This window comes from Onychomys torridus, chromosome 10 (genome assembly GCF_903995425.1).
Source record: "Onychomys torridus chromosome 10, mOncTor1.1, whole genome shotgun sequence".
Taxonomy (NCBI): Eukaryota; Metazoa; Chordata; class Mammalia; order Rodentia; family Cricetidae; genus Onychomys; species Onychomys torridus.
In genome coordinates this window covers 94,641,729-94,658,568 of record NC_050452.1, presented here as the reverse complement: position 1 = coordinate 94,658,568, position 16,840 = coordinate 94,641,729, and the positions used below count along the sequence as shown (strand labels likewise).

At 37.0% G+C, this 16,840-nt stretch overlaps 1 protein-coding gene across 24 annotated transcripts in view; it reads left to right on the top strand.

The window, feature by feature from the left end:
* The window catches only part of Adgrl3 (adhesion G protein-coupled receptor L3), a 763,485-nt gene that overhangs the window by 243,908 nt on the left and 502,737 nt on the right, over positions 1–16,840 (top strand). Inside the window, exon 1 of one of the 24 annotated variants that reach the window (XM_036200935.1) lies at positions 4,016–4,087. The exons of the other annotated variants lie outside the window; for them this stretch is intronic. The gene's annotated coding sequence lies outside the window, so the exon portion shown is untranslated. Of the gene's footprint in view, positions 1–4,015; positions 4,088–16,840 lie in introns of those variants that run through there. 24 annotated transcript variants of the gene reach the window in all.

Genomic DNA, 16,840 nt, shown 5'->3' with positions numbered 1-16,840 from the left:
GATATAATGGCTGTACAGTGCTTGATTCTTGGCAAAAGGTAGAGAGCCAACCCTAAATAACAGTTCTGCACCAAAGGCATGAAAGATTAATCATGTTTAGGTAGAGTCAGAGCTGTTTCCTCAGCTCACAGCAAGAATTTTTTGCATTTTTCCCGATTTCATTGTGTCTGCTAGAAAAAGTAGGCACCTGGTTACAGAGGTGATAATTGTCCAAAGTTGAAATGCTGAAGAAAATTAACAAAAGGAACAGTCTAACTTTTCCATCTGTCTGTCTGTCTGTCTCTCTCTCTCTCTGTCTGTCTCTCTCAAAGGAAGAAAGGGTTTATTTTGGCTCACACTGAACTTCTCTTGCTTTTCTGAATTCCTCTGGATGGGTAAGCAGTGTGTAGAAAGGCAGGACAACACATTGCAGTCCTTGTATTACTTATGCTAAAATACATGGTTGTTGTGTGAATTTTTCTGGTAAGGTGTGAACAAAAGTCTGTTCAGCTCAGTTAGGACACCAACAACAGACCAAAGTAATGATCCCAGTCAAGTTTAGCTTGGAGAGCCAATGAGTTTATTAGTCTGATTCACAGTGTGTTGGTAAGGTGTTTTACTTGCAGGAACTTGAATGACCACAAAATACCTTTACCAGTGAAATGTCTCACTGTGACTGTATAAACTGATCCCTTTCCACTTCAGTTAACTTTCCACACTTTAAATATTCTATTACCTCTCACGACCCCAAGATCATGTATCCCTGGAGTAATTTTTTTTTTATTTATCTTATTTACTTATTTTTAATCTTTTAAAATTTTTATTGAGACAGGGTTTTTCTGTGTAACAGCCCTGGCTGCCCTGTAATTCGCTTTGTAGACCAGACTGACCCCCAACTCTTAGAGATCCACCTGCCTCTGCATCCCGAGTGCTAAGGTTAAAGGTATGCTGTGCCACCCATGCCTGGCTGGTGGGTGGAGTAAATCCAGTACAGCCAAGAGGGAGGGATGGGAAGGAGTAGCTGGAATCTCAGCTGAGAGTCTGAGGAGAAACAGAGATCATCTCTGTTAGACAAATGAGGCATGAAAGAAGCAACTGGTGATATATAAAGAATGGTCACTGCATCTTCGTAATAGAATGCCACCTGGCAGACACAGGTTTGTAGAGAACTCTTCCATGTTTCTTGGCCATAATATGTCAGTAACATAGGAAGACTCCAAAGTAGCATTGTGCACATATTGTGCTCATAGGCTTCCTTAAGCTGATTTGTCACTGGAATTGGCTTTTTCAAATTGTGTTATATCAAGACTGACTGTGCTTCATTGTACAGCCTGACACAGTGGGTATATATGGTCATATTAAGAAGAAGGGAACTTGAATAAACTTATCAATTCTCATCCTGATAAGTCTTCATAGTTATTAGCTAGAACATCTAGATCAGGCTCATTGTAAGTGTGATATTTTATTTCCCTTTTTCATGTCCTCTATACTGTCAAATTTTGGCTTTTGTGTAATTTTTGTATATGATGTTTTGAAATCCGACTTTGTTATGGACACCTTTGATACTTAATTCATACTTTGAGGGCAAAATTTAGTTATCATCTCATAATTAGAACATTTAAATATATTTCCATAATTTTTAAAGGACTGTAATTAAAATTCCCTTGGCTAAATAGTTTACATGGCATAAAGCACATGTTGATTAATGACAAGCCCACATCTTGCATTTACCTTAATATGGAGACATTTATTCCCGATCACATGATTTTAAATTGCTTTACATTTTAGATAGAAAACATCTCAAACATAAAGCACATAAAGTGCATTCCTCAGTTTATTGTATTCCTTACTTCAAGAGGCACTCACATTTATGAGTAATTGGGGAAGGAAAAAGGATGGTTAGCAGATTATTATAATGGTTCTGTGATGCCCGTGTGTTCTCTGTCTGAATCTTTATTAAAATATTTCAAGGTATCCAAATGTGATCTACTTTAAAAATTGAGTCTCTTTATTTGACTTTCAACACTGGACTCCAGAGGTTGGAATGTGTTTGGAAAAGTGATTTAAAGTACATTGAAAAGTATTGTGATTATTTCAAAGGACTCATAACACAAGGCAGAATCTGTTTCAAATGTTACGTTTACTTACTTGTTCATTTGCATGTATCACATATATGTGAGTGCATGCTTAGCAGGGCAGTCTGTGGAAGTCAGAGGAAAGCTGAGGAAGTTGATTCTCTACTTTTATGAGGTGGATCCTGGGGACTGAACTCAGGTTGTCAGGTGTTATGCCAAGTGCCTTTATCTACTGAGACATATCTCTGAGCAAAATTCAAAGTCTTAATGTCACACTGTAGTTTAAATATCTTATATGATGTCCATAGACATTTATTTTGTAAACATGAACAAATATAAAATTACAACACTATGCAAAGTCTTCAGACATATTTTTTCTAACCTTGAATATTTTGCTGTTTATAAGTTAGTTTACTATATTCAGAAGATTGAAATGTTTTGGTGAAACAGTTGTAAGAGTTTTTTGTTGTTGTTGTTGTTGTTGCTGCTTGTCTGTTTTTCGTTTTTTGAGACAGGATTTCTCTGTGTAGCTTTGGAGCCTGGAACTCACTTTATAGACCAGGCTGGCCTCAAAGTCAAAAGAGATCTGCCTGCTTCTGCCTCCCCAGTGCTGGGATTAAATGTGTGTGCCACCACTGCCCAGCTTTGTAAGAGGTTTTTAAATAGTAACTCTATAACTGATATATAGCCATACATTCTTTTAATAAACAAAGTGGTTTCTTATCGAATGTAACATATATAATTATTTTTAAAAATGATTGGAATACAATTGTAATAATATGATTCATTCTGAAATTAGCCTAGAATTTTTATATTGTAGTTTGTTTTAGCTTCTCAGACTAGCTCTTGGAATGTAAAAGAATATATACTAACCATATGTGGTACATACATGTTTGTTATATGAACACAGTACAGTAAAAATGACTAAATTCATTTATAAACATGAAAACTTCAAAGTGCTTTAAAACTGATCATATCATTTAAATGAATTCCCACTAAATATCCCCGTTTGAATCTTATTTCTAGATTATTCCATATTAGATACTACTGGAAAACAAAGTCTTCAGAAAAAGTTATCATTCCTAAAATGACTGTAAAATGTTTTTCATTATACTATATTCATTAATTATTTGAAAATACAGTATTTTAATAGTTCTACACATTTGTCTAATTAAAATACTATGAGTACCAAAATAAATTTCATTATACAGTTCCTTTATTAAAGTTTTAGTTTGTCTGGTTTAGTGGAGCAAAGGGTGCATAAATCAGATGATGCCTGAATGTATTTTACATTGCCATATTTATGCTGCTTCATGATAAAACAGTGGGTGTGGAACCCTTTGAAAAGTTATATATCCTTATGAGATTTTAGGTTGCATCAGATCAAAGGTATTTCCTGTTTTGTTCCCACTGTGTCCCCAGACTTCAAGTGCAAAGTAGACACTCAATAAATATTTGTTGAATAAATGACCAGTGACTTCCTGTGCATATTTTAAACAAATGAGACTCTGGGGAAATATTATTATATACAAGTTAAGAAAATAATTTTAAAATAAAACAAGTCCTGCCTAGCATGTCATTTCTGGTAAAATTCCATGAGCTGTTTGCGCATGCATTTCCTTTTACATAGTTTTTGTTTCAATCTATTGCTCATTAATGTCAAAGCTTAATGACCTCTCAAGGCACTTGAGAATAGTGTTAACTTGCTTTCTCGCCTCTATCCTGGGCATGCACTGATTTCATGTTATAAATAATAATATAAAGAATTTTTGTATTTTAGCTTGTCTTAGATTCTCAGACTAGCTCATAGTTCCTAGTATTCTGTATCTAATGAATGATGAATGAATTATTAAGATATGAAGAACCTTGGTTGTATTTCAAGTGTTCAGATATACACATTGATAATTGTGTTAGGAGCTCAGTAGTTGAGGATGTTTGCTGCTTTTTCAGGGGACCAGAGTTTGGTTTCCAGTACCCACATCTGCGAGCTCAAACTGCCCGCACCTCCCACTCCTGGGAATCTGTATCTTCTGGTAAGCATGTAAACCAAACACACCTGTAAGTGACTATATGCATAGAAACACAAACCAAACACACATGTAGGTGTATGCACACATACAAACACAAACAAATAAAAATAAAATAAATCTTAAAAACAAGAATTAAGGACAAAATGGCATATTTTAAAAAGTACTCTCATTTGATGTAGGGATCTGCTCTCTGATTTCCTTGTCAAAATTTTCACAAATGTATTCAGATTTCTTTTAATTGTCTGACACCTTTTATCTTGTTTCTAAGTTTTGCAAGATTTTTCTTTTTAACAATTCGTCTGCTAATTACAATTGATTTTCATTCTTATATATTCTCTAAGGTACCTAAAACAATTATGTTTATAAAAATTCACTAAAACCTTGAAATGATTATCTTTTGTTACAGAAAAGAAAAAGAAAGGCTATTAAATGTTAGGTACTTACTCATGGCTTGGATGCCACAATTTAGAAACGTTTGTTGGACAGTTACTAACAGGTGGCCAATGTGGATTATGAACTTCCTTCTTCTCTTATGAATTCCCACATATATTCTCTTAACTCTTTCGATGTGTGACAGCATGTCTTTTTGTCAACTTTTATCGTTTTGGCTTATTGAACTGTTGTGAGCACCAGGAAAACTACTGTGGTCATTGCAGAAATCCATGCTCTTATTATAAATGTCTTCATCACATTTTTGTCCTCCATCAAATTATAAAGACTAGACCATGAATAAGATAAGTGTCTCTGTGCTCAGTTACTCCACCTGGAGAGATATAGAAAGGAACATAAGTGTCCATAGAAGAGAATATACCTGTTTCTCTCTATGTGAGAGAGAAGGGGATTGCCCCAGAGGCAGGAGATGAAACTACCTTGGATGTGATTTTCAAGGATTGTTTAATCACCTAAGGTAAAATGAATACTCATATTTGAAATTCTGAGAAAATTTAGCAAGACTCTTTTTATGGGGAGATATTAAACTACAGTTAGCATAGGACAACTCAAAAACCCCCGTCGTGCTAATAAAACACACATGATGTCATTTGGAATTCTAATTTCTATCTATAGCCGATTCTTTTTAACCTAATACAGAAATTTAAATCACGAATGGACACATTTGATTAAAACAAACAAACAAACAAAAAACAAATAAAAACTACTGTGCATGTTATAAAGATCATAATTATTATAAATATTCCTAAAATCCAGAAAATACGTGATCAGTCAGGAACATCCTGTACTGGTTGTTCCTGCTTGGCCTAAACAGAATCTCTGATTTTATTCCGGTGAAGTTTTGTAAGTACATAATTTCAACCTGGAGTTTCCTGTGTATAATGTGAATTACATCTTTAAAATCAAGTAATATATAAAATTTTTTTATTAATTCTTTTTTTTAAGCAGTTAACAATTTTATCCCAAAGACAAAATTGCATGCAGTTTCAACCAAGAGTTGCAGAATTGGAATGAAAAGGTAGATTATTTCATACTACAAGATTACACTACAGAGAGGGACCCAGGAACATTCCTGAGAGCTTAAACATTTAGCAGTATTTGCTCATCCTGATCTGTTAGCCATACTTTTAGTTTTTGAAATATCTAATTTTGATATCCATGTAAGATTTTCTTCTGGATTTATATATTTAATCATACCTAAACTTTATCATTCCATGGAGAACACTTTTTAATTAAATTAAAATATATTACAGCTTAAATACAATTATATATTTCTGAGAACTTGCTAATGTGTCTGTTGGAAATTCTCGTTTCTGAGACATTTGATTTCCAATTTTAGAAATGCGCAATTTAGGGAATGAGCACATATAGTGAAATAGAGTTGTACTACTATTCTTGAAAAACAGTGGCTACTTTGAGTTTGTTGCTTTTAGTTAAATACTTACACATTTCTAAATACAGTAAATCTTATAATAAAGCCAGCAAAACCTGGAGATTTTGTTAAACTCATTTCCTTTCTTGACAAATCAGTGTAATGATAACCACATAGATTTTTCTCCTCATTAAGGAAATTTTTTCAGTATATTACACCTTTGGCCTTCTTCTAAAATGCTTTGAGAGGGTGATGCAAGAGACCAACTTTTATCAAAATATTTGTCTATCTTTGGTCATCTTTTTCCATTGTCATAAAATGTTGCTTTTTTTGTAATTCTACACTTTTATATGCTATGTACTGTGTGCACCTTTAAGTAATTTGATGTTTATGAACTTCAGTTCTGACACATTTATATACATTCTGTTTTCCTTCATCGGTATGGATTGGTATCAATAAATTGTAATGTTTTAGCAGGCTCTTCTTTATTGTTATAAAAATCTCCTTATGATAGCAGCTTTTTAACTCATCACAGTATGTATATATTGCAGCAGGTGCTCCAATGGAACCAGACATAAATGGAAATAAAACAAAGTAAAACTTCTGCTGTTGAATAACAGTTGCTGCTGGTCTAATTTCTTCCATAGCTTCTTATCTCCTGCTCTAACGCCTGCCAAGATTGATTAAGCAATTGCCTGAAAACTTTTTATTAAACCATAACTGCATTTTACTGCCAGACATATACATACCTGTTAGCTGAGCCTGGCAGTTGTTTTTTTCCTGACTCTGTGGCCTTGCTCCATCATTAGGAGGTCCATCTGAAAATCCAGATTTCACTCACTCCAGAGGGACTTTTTTGTTTTATTTATTTATTTATTTTCCTCACAGCTTTGCATTTGTCACAGTGCCCTGGAAGGGAATATTTTCTTTAAAAAAATCTTCTTGAGAGTGTCCTAAATAGACTGCAATATACAGAATGATTACAATTTAGGTAAAAATCCACTTTATTGAGACCTTCCTTTCATTAAATTAAAATGTAAAAATGCTTTGTCCAAAATATAGTTTTGCAGATTTGCATGCTGGAAATAGATTTAGAACTGACACTCCTCCAGGAGTGGCTGGAGGTAACTGGGGTAATTAGTAACAGTTGTGAGACACCCTCGTTTCCTGTTTAATGAACTTTACAAATGACTCCTACAGAAGCTGGCCAGTGGAGATGAATACTGCCTATCAACAAATCCACCTCACGTGTTTACCAGATTCACCCCTTTGAGATGGGTTCCCCCTGTAAATGTAAACTAAATGGAAAAATACAGTTAAATAAAAACTATTTGAACGTTTAGAATTAAGCATTCCCTTTCTAGTTTGTGTCCCTGAGTGAGACTCAATCACTAGGCTGTTCTCTCTCCTATGCTTACACACAAGAGGGACTCAGAGAAGACACCCGCCCCACCACACCGCCCCACCTGACGCCTTTCTGCTCAAACGGGGTCTAGCCCTGGGGATCCTTAAGCCACAGCTTGCTGGAAGACAGCCGTGGTGCTGGCCGTGCATGTGGGCCTTATGATAAGAAAGTATGTGGTGGAGAAATGGGAGAGAGAGAGAGGAATGGTGCTTCTGCTGCGGAAAGACTTAGAAAGGAAGGAATGAAGAAGGAGAGGAGTGGACAGATGTGGAGACCTGCTTGCCACCTGGGGGCATGGTGTAGACTGAAGGGGGAGGTCTGCTTGTCACTCTGGACCATGGTGATGTCCGGGCTGCTGCCAAGGACCATGTTTGGGTCCCTGGTCTTACAGTAGCCAGCATCTGTATTGATGTCCATTGTTTCTGAGTGCCATGCTGATTCCAGTGGGCAGGACCGCCTCCTGGGCCTGTCTTTGGGCCCACCAGTCACAGTGTTGCTGGGGGCTTGCCTGGGGCTGTAAGGAGCTGGGCGTCCTTTGCCGCCACCTGGGGCCATGGTGACAACCAGGCCTAGGCCCATGGTCCTACCGCAGTCGAGGTCTATGTTGATGTCCATGTCCCATGGTGCCACCGAAGGCCATGTGAAGCCAAGGGTCTGAGTTGCAACCTGTGGCCTGGTTGGTGTCCAGGGGCCGTGCTGCTGCCAGAGCCATTCTGATTGGAGTGCAGGGGCTGCCACTTGGAACTAGGATGATGGCCAGCTGAGCTGTTGCCTGAGGCATGTCTGGGTTCAAGGCCCAGCTACAGCTGGGGTCTGTGTTGAATTCTGTGATCCAGGATGACACAAGGCCAAGATCTGGGCTGGAACTTGTGACTTGGTTGTGGGAGGGGGGTGGCACGGCACAACAGGGGGTATGCAAATATGGATGGCCTGTGTTATCCTGGCCCAGGAGGCTGCTGCTGAGAGCCACGCCTGGGTCCCTGGTCCAGCTGCAGCTAGGGTCTGTGTTGATGTCTGTGGCTTGCATCACCCCAGGAGGCCTTAGAAAACATGTGAGATGAAATGAAAGGGCCATGCTGAGCTGGCCCCTCCCTTCGCTGGCTCTGGGAAAGCTGGCCTTGCCTATGCTGAACACTGTAGCAGGAGAGCTGGCCTGTGCCCTGGGGAGAGATATCCCCACCACCACCACAGGTGAGGGTGAACCAACCCTGAGGGCATGTGTGTAGGGGAGCTGACTCCACCCCCTCTACTGAGGTGGGTGGCCCCAGTGGCCCAGACTGACAAGCTTGCTACCACCCAGGCCCACAGCAGAGCCTTGGGTTGACCTGCCCTAGCATCTACCAGAACTAGGACCTGCAGGAGCTCATGAAGGGACTGGTCCTGTGGAAGGATATACCCGCCACAGGATATCCCAGAGGAGTTCTGGGGAGGATCCAGTGAGAATGGTGTACCAGAAACCAAAGGACTTGAACCAGACTAGTGACTCATTACAATGAACATTTGCCAGTAAAGCTGATGGGACAAAGGGATATACTATGTGGTTCACTGAAGCCTCCAATGCCACCATTGAAGATGTGTTGGAGAGGCAAGAAAGGAGAAACAAAGATTTTTCTGTTGTGGTGGTTTAGTTTTGGTTTTGGGGGCGTTTTTGCTTTTGTTTGCTTGCTTGCATACTTTGTTTTGTTTTCATTTGTCGGGGGCATAGCAGGGATGAATGGAGGGTATGGGGGACCTGGAGGTGAGCAGTTTTGGGGTACATGATATGAACTCCAAAAGAATCAATAGCGAACTTAAATTTTTTTAAAAAAAAAGGAGGGACTCTGCCCCAATTTGAGGGAGCACTGGAATGCTCTATGTTCTTATGGAATAGCACAACTTTTGTTGTAAGTAATAAACTATCACTCAGCACGTTGATCTCTTCAGGGATTGACTACATTTTTCTTGAGTCCAGGCTCTGCCACCCACCTGACTGGTGGAAATCACTTCTCTGCCACCATATCCTTACTATAGAATTTTTTTCCTGGGAAGCTATTTATTCTTCGGAGTTACCATTCTCTGGTCTTTTAAATGTATGATAATAATAGCATGTAATTTTAAAATGATGCCCATTAAGTGGAATGTTCTTTGCTGGTGTGTTTTGAGCAGGAATGAGCATGCGTATTAATTCAGGTAAGACTTCCCTGACACACAAAGGCGTGTTTATACTTTAATGACCTCTGTGGTTCTGCTTGAAGCTTTGACTAGAATTGCAGTTTCATCTGTTTACCTGACACAGTCTGTTTCTCCAGTAGAAGCCTATGGTCCTTGGACATTTAAAGTTTTGTTATATACTAAAACTTTGCTTTTTATCATTCTAAGAAAGTTTTAACATATTGATAATCACATTAAATTGATTGGATCAAAAATTAAATATACTAATTATAGGAATCCTCTACATTTATAGTTATGACTGGTTTATTTCAACAGTCTAGGATGATTTTTAGTTCCTCATTCAATATATGTCAGAAAGCAAGAAATTTTATGTCTCATAATTATACCCCAGTGGAAATTAATCTTTACAACTTCTTTATTTTACAAGTAAAAATATGAATGAAATATTCTGAAGTGGTGGTTCTCTATCTGTGACTCTTGACCCCTTTGGAGGTCAAACAACCCTTTCTTGGGGTTACCTAATGCCGTCACAAAACACAAGTATTTATATTACAATTCATAACAGTGGCAAAATTACAGTTATGAAGTAGTGGCGAAAATAGCTTTATGGTTGGGGGTCACCACAACATGAGGGATTGTATAAAGGACCGCAGCGTTAGGAAGGAAGCTGAGAACCACTGCTATAAAGTATTAGATGGGCTTTCTCCTGCCTGGAAGCTTTGTCATTATTGGTTTTATCCTCTACCTAAGGTGCCTAATATAAATTTAGCCTTTCAGCCATTTTCAGGCCATTTGGGTATTCAAAATTTAAAGTGTTCATAACACTTTTCCCAGGTCCGCACTGGGAAGATTCATAAATCTGTTAGAATACGGGCTTTGTAATATGTGTCAAAGGAAGAGCTTTCACTTTTTTAAAGACCCACCCATTACAGCCAACAGTGCATTTCACTGTAGCAGAATTAAAAGCAGCATAGCAGTGTGAAGGTTGTCAACTCTTTTCATTCTCTATGTGCTTTACTTCCAAAATAGATTTGATTCAGTCCTGGGTTTTCGTGTTTTCACTGCATTTGAGGGATGTGATTAAATCCATAAATCAGTGACATCCATATGTTTCTGTAAAACTGAGATCCTACAGTGATCAATACATCTGTTTTCCTTTTTTTAAAATTCTTTTTTGGGAGCAGTGTAGAGTTTCTCTGTGTAACCCTTGATGTCCTGGAACTCACTCTGTAGACCAGGCTAGCCTTGAACTTAGAGATCCACATGCCTCTGCCTCTCTAATTCTGGGATTAAAGGCATGTGCCACCATGTCAGGCTTGTTTCCTTGTTTGAAGCTAAACATTCTAAATTTTAAAACTTTGAATTGTGATTTAAATTATTAATATACAGTGCAAGAATATGTTGAGCATTCATAATGGAAAGGTGTATTTCCTCTGGGGGGAGGAGTATTTACCAAAGGTAAATACAGCAAATATGGGCAGTTAGTTTAGCCACTATGGTTTAGTATTTATGATATAATTACAAAAAAATCATAAAACAGCATTCATTTTCATGAAGTTTAAAATAAAATTAAGAAGGTTACAAAAATTAAAAAGCATTAAAATGGTAGATTTTCAAGCTGTTTTACACATACAACTTGAACAAATGTATCTATTTAATATTTTAAGGAAGCGTTGAAATACTTTTACCATCATTTTCATTTTATTTTTTGAAGCAAGATCCCATTTTGTATCCTCAACTGTTCTTTAAAAACTGTATATATTTTATGCTGGGCTGTGGTGGCGATTGCCTTTAATTCCAACACTTAGGAGGCAGAGGCAGGCAGATCTCTGAGTCTGAGGCCAGCCTGGTGTGCAGTGCAAGTTCCAGGACAGCCAGGGATACACAGAGAAATCCAGTCTTGAAAAATTAAACACACACACACACACACACACACACACACACTGACTATGTTTTACCTACATGTGTGTCTGTGCACCATATGTTTGCCTGGTGCTCATGGAGGCCAGAAGAAAGCAATGGGTTCCCTGGGACTGGCGTTCCAGATGACTAGGATCCACAGTGAAGGAGCAGAGATCACACCCAGGTCTCCTGGAGGAGCAGCGAGTGCTCTCTCTTCTGAGCCATTGGTGCGGCCCTTTTACCCATTCTTGAAGTTATGATTCTTCTATCGTGACCTCAAAAGTTCCAAAACACATTTTTAAAGCTGTTCATAATGTATTTTTGGAACACAGAGAACAATATTTACTATTTAACTGATTCAGTGGGACATATAAACACTGTATTTTGTGTTTACTGATACTCATATAGAAACATCTTCAAATGTGAAGCATATAGGCAATCCTGTTTTGGTCCTTTTATGCCAGACTGATGCTTCCTTACAAGTTCTACCCCAGAATTTTACCTCAACATAGTTTATATTGATGATTGTTTACTTGATTATCCATCAAGATTATTTTTGCCATTTGTATCTTCAACAATATGTCCTTCCCATGCAGCATAACAGTAATAAATCCCCAAAACATCTTTCTGTTGAATTAAATTATAGCTAATACCAGCACATAGTAGGTTGAAAATGTTATTATTTTTATGTTTAAATAATTATTTGTGATGAAATATAGTTTTGAAACTTAATTATTAAAGTAAACTTATGTTTATTAATTACAAAATTATCTTAATTATATAGGATAATGAAACAAATAAAGGTAGTATCTAGACAGTGTCCAGATTTTAAAAGTTGTAGCCTTGCTTGGTTTTTATACTTGTAGGTAGTACTTAAATACTTAAATTGTATGTAACTGAGAGTAAATGCTTTTGTAAAATTAGAAAACCCAGGTTTGGACACCTCCACCTAACCTTCAGTAAGAAAAAAAAAAAAAAAAAAAAAAAAAAAAAAACTGTACGAAGAGATGTAGAGAGGAATTCTGATTCTATTTATTTATTTGGTTTTTTGATCCAGGGTCTCTCTAATCCTGGCTGTCTTGGTATTCAGTGTATAGACTATGCAGGGCTGCATCTCACAGAGATCCACCTGCCTCTGCCTCCTGAGTGCTAGAGTTAAAGACATGCACCATTGTAATTAAAGGGGCAGGGAGTTGATCAGTATCTAGAAAATGGCTATCATAAAATTCTCTTGGGTTCTATACCCTTAAGAGAACATTTAGATTTTGAGAATTGCATACTTGAGTTTAATAACTTGTATGTTGCAATACTGTGATCAAAATAATGTCTAACAAAAATGGAGAGAAATGTTTAATTGATACAGTCAGGAACACCTAGGAATTTTTTCAGAAATTGCTTGGATTTCTTTATTTTGTGAGACTATTATTGAACAGAACTTCTGCTGATTATGACCACTTTTAAGAGATTTGTTTGCCAAAGCTAGTTTCTGCATAACATAGTAGTAAAGGGGAATTACTAAGTGTGTTTGTGTTAACTAGTCAGCACAGGTAGGAAGTAGTGGACCTTGAGAGATAAATGGAAACTTGTTAACATACTCTTTTTCTTCTATTATCTTTAAGACCTTGGTTAACAAATGGTAAGAGAAAAGGATGACCTAGACATGCTCTGAGAAAAATAAAGGTATAAAACACTGCAAAATTCCTTGGTTTGGAGACACATGGGAAGTATATTTTACTACTCTCCAAATAGCACACTGTGTTATGACTTCTTGAGAAAATTATGTATGAACTAGCTTCTTAAGCATGGTTGCTTATTTTCTGAAAGTCATGACTTTGCCTGAATGTCCCTCAGGTTAGCATTTCTGGATTAGTGTCTCATGGGATTGTAGTAACACCTTTGGTCAGGGCTGTAGTTTCATGTGAGGAACATCGAATATAGAATCCACATTCAAGTTTATGTGATTGTCCAGTGGTCTGTAGGAAGTCACACCAGCACACAGACAAAACAGAGAAAGAAGAGAAAGAAGCCATAGCCTCTTGGTTCCTTTGATTGTGGCATTTCATCTCTTCTTCCATTTGTCATTTGTTGGAAATGTGTCCTGGCCATCATTAAGAGGAATTAATTACACATGGGTGTGAAACTTGCAAATAGGAGTCCTTGGAATCCACCTTGTGGTTAGTAACCAAATTATAAGACTTGAGGTATGGATGTAGCAGAGATAGTAAAAAGAAAGATCCATTTTGAAGGATGTTTTGATAGACCTGTGAGTGAAGACCTTTGATTTAAGAGCTCTCTTTCCATACGAGACCTTGTCTAACCTCAGGGCACAATCTTCTCATTTGTAAGAGTGCTTGAAATGGTTGCACTAAACTATAGTTATTGGCATTGAACTTTATTCCCTACAAGTGATTGCATTTTCACAGTTAAGGAATCTGATTGAGCAGAGTGGTTATGAGTACTACAAATAAGTTCAGAAAGTTTATGAAGAAAGCTTTTGATTTGACAGTGGGTTTTGAGTGGATTTTTAGTAAATGAAGTAAGCCATACTTAATTAGAGATTAATGTGTATAAGGTCATTTAGCCAATGCTTATTTCTTGTGAAAACGAATATTTTGGCAGTGAAAGGGAAATAAATTTTTATTGATATGTACTTAAGTGTGCGTGTGTGTGTGTGTGTGCCCTTGTATATTAGGATATATGTGTGAAAAAAGAATTTTTTTCTTAAATTTTTTTGATGTAGATGATAGAGCCCAGTGGCAAACAATACCTTTTGTTCACCTCTCTGCCTTGAATACTTTGTATGGGGACTGCAGCAAAGTAAACACAGTCAATGGTTTTTATGTTATAAAAGGCAGTTCTCCTTCTGCTAAGATTGGAGGCAGTGCATATATGACTAAGAGAAGTTTCTAGACTGAGACACAGTGATGCATCATGCCCCTGGCACTTCTTACTTGAATGAACTGTGTTTCCACAAGTTTCTTACAATTCTTGTGACTCAGAATGAGTTATGATTTCAGCCTACAATAGGTAAATGAGAAGGAAAAAACAAACAAACCTAAAATATACACGGCACTTGTAACAGGACAGAGACTATGCACTTAATAAATGACTATGGTTGTTATCTGTTTTGTCTAGGTTAGAAAAAAAAAGATTTTTAAACAGGTGATTTTCTGTCAATTTTCTAGTTCTTTTTTTTTTTTTTTTGGTGACTAAGAATCTTAATCATTGGTGGTTTTTACTTTGATTTAGTGAAGCCGACATTTATTGACCATATTAGATGTCAAGTCTTGTGCTGGTTGATGGTGACATAAAGATGAATAAAACATGAAGCTGTCCTTTTGGGCCTTATTATCTAAGATGTGAAGGAAGGAGAGCAGTAAAGCAGGCTGGCCTGTGTGGGGGAGGATTGGGAAGAGTCTGAGATGTCAGGAAATTCCAAAAGTCAAGTTTCCCCACGCATATATCAGCTCTGGATTAGTTTTTGATGGCGAGAAAAATGGTATAGATTTGAAATTGAGCCTCTACCTTACACAATACAGGCAGCAGAGTGAACATTTTAGAAGAATGAATTTGGATTTTCAATGAGAATCAAAAATACCAAGAGCAAAATTCTTCTGAAATACCCAGAAGGTTGTCTTGACATTTTCACAGGTGTGTCTTCCTATTTGATTAATTTCTACATAGGAAAATGAAAAGGATGAGAGGCTGGCCCAGGCTGCCCTTTGCCCTTTTCCCAGGTGAGATTCTAGAAGTTAAATACACACGGTAGCAGGTTACTCAGTGTTACAATAAATATCACTTTTAGCATACTCAGGTAATGTATTTATATACAGTATTTGTTGAAGGAAGTCTACCTAATAATTATAAGCAGGGCAAGATGATGAGAGAAGGTGTAACAATGTTGTGCTTACAGTTTTGTTTTGTTCTATTTTCTTCCTTAGGCAGAAACAGCTCTGCCAACTTCATCAGCATTTTGATAGATTTTCCAAAGAAAATAAGTCCATTGAATCTGCAGGCCAGTCACAAAGGCTTACCAGTTCTTTATTAAAACATAAATATACTACACTTGAGGAAGATTGTATTTCATCTGTTTATGTAAATAGATTATATTTATCTATCTATATGTATCTCCTTCAAAGATAAATCACTTTCTCCTGAAAGAATTTAGAGTTGATGGTTAAATTTAGCCAATAACTGTCCTATTTGTATTCAGTCACTACTTCCTAATCATACCATTACATTTTTAAATTTAAAATGATTAATATTCCACCAAAAAAATGTATGCTCCTCATAGTAATCTATTATATGTTGTTTTCAGCTGATCTAACTATTACAAAACACAAAGGGACAATGGGAGAAATATCTTCCTTGGAGTTGCTAATGGAAGATTCTACACAGTTAATGAATTTTTAAAAAATTGTATATGCATTAGTGTTTTGCCATGGGTTCCAGATCAGACAGTTGTGAGCTGCCATGTGGGTGCTGGAAATTGAACAGGGGTCCTCTGGAAGAACAGTCAGTGCTCTTAAGCACTGAGCCATCTCCCTGGGTCCTCTAAACACTTAATAAGGAAAATTTCATCTTTGTTTAGTATTTGTGACCTCTATAATTATTTTATTGCCCCTCATCATCGATTCCTTAAAACTCTGGAAAAAATAATATTTATTAGATTGAGGAAATAATGTCATGGATGGGCTAAGTTGGAGTATCATTAACACAGCTTCTATGTTACCTAAAGCAAGAGATGAAGGAAATTCCATACTACTTGAATGAAAAAGTCTCCAAAAGTCTGACTGAGGTGTGTGATACATTTTCAGTCACACCCTCCTGGTCTCCATGGTACTTCGTTTTTCTTGAAGCAACAAGAAAGAAGTACTAATGATAAGGTGCATGTTATAGGTAGATTTAGGAAGCGTTAACAAAGCCACTCTGAGTTTTGAAAGAATGATAAATGATAACTACAAAGTACAAGTCTTGATGAATATTTATAAAATGTATCTTAAGTTTTCTTTGTTTTGTCAGAATTCCTGGCAAGGTCTTGTGTTAGCTTCTCTGACTCTACTGTTTCTTTAGAAGTCTTCATAGTACCTCAAGGGTTCAAGTTTCCATTGGATCATTTTACGCCAATGATAAAAGAAACTCCTAAATTCCGTTAACTCCATGACTACATTTATGTAGTGTAGAAAACTATATGTGTGCTCTCATTTACTCTCAAGCAAAACTGCAGATTGTGGGCTGAAGGAAAAATGATGATTCCCAAAAATCTCATAAGGCCTGATCTTGTTCATGCATTCAAATCAAGAATTTAGACCTCATTCTGCAGGATAAGTCAGCCTCTCAACAAATTCAGGAAGGTTATCAGTTTTACTGTGTGTCTTGTCTCAGGGACAGTGTCTTTTTTTTTTAGCTGTCCTCACTTTGGGTCATAAAATGCCTCTTGTTGCATTGTCTTTTTGTTGAATAATAACCGCATATA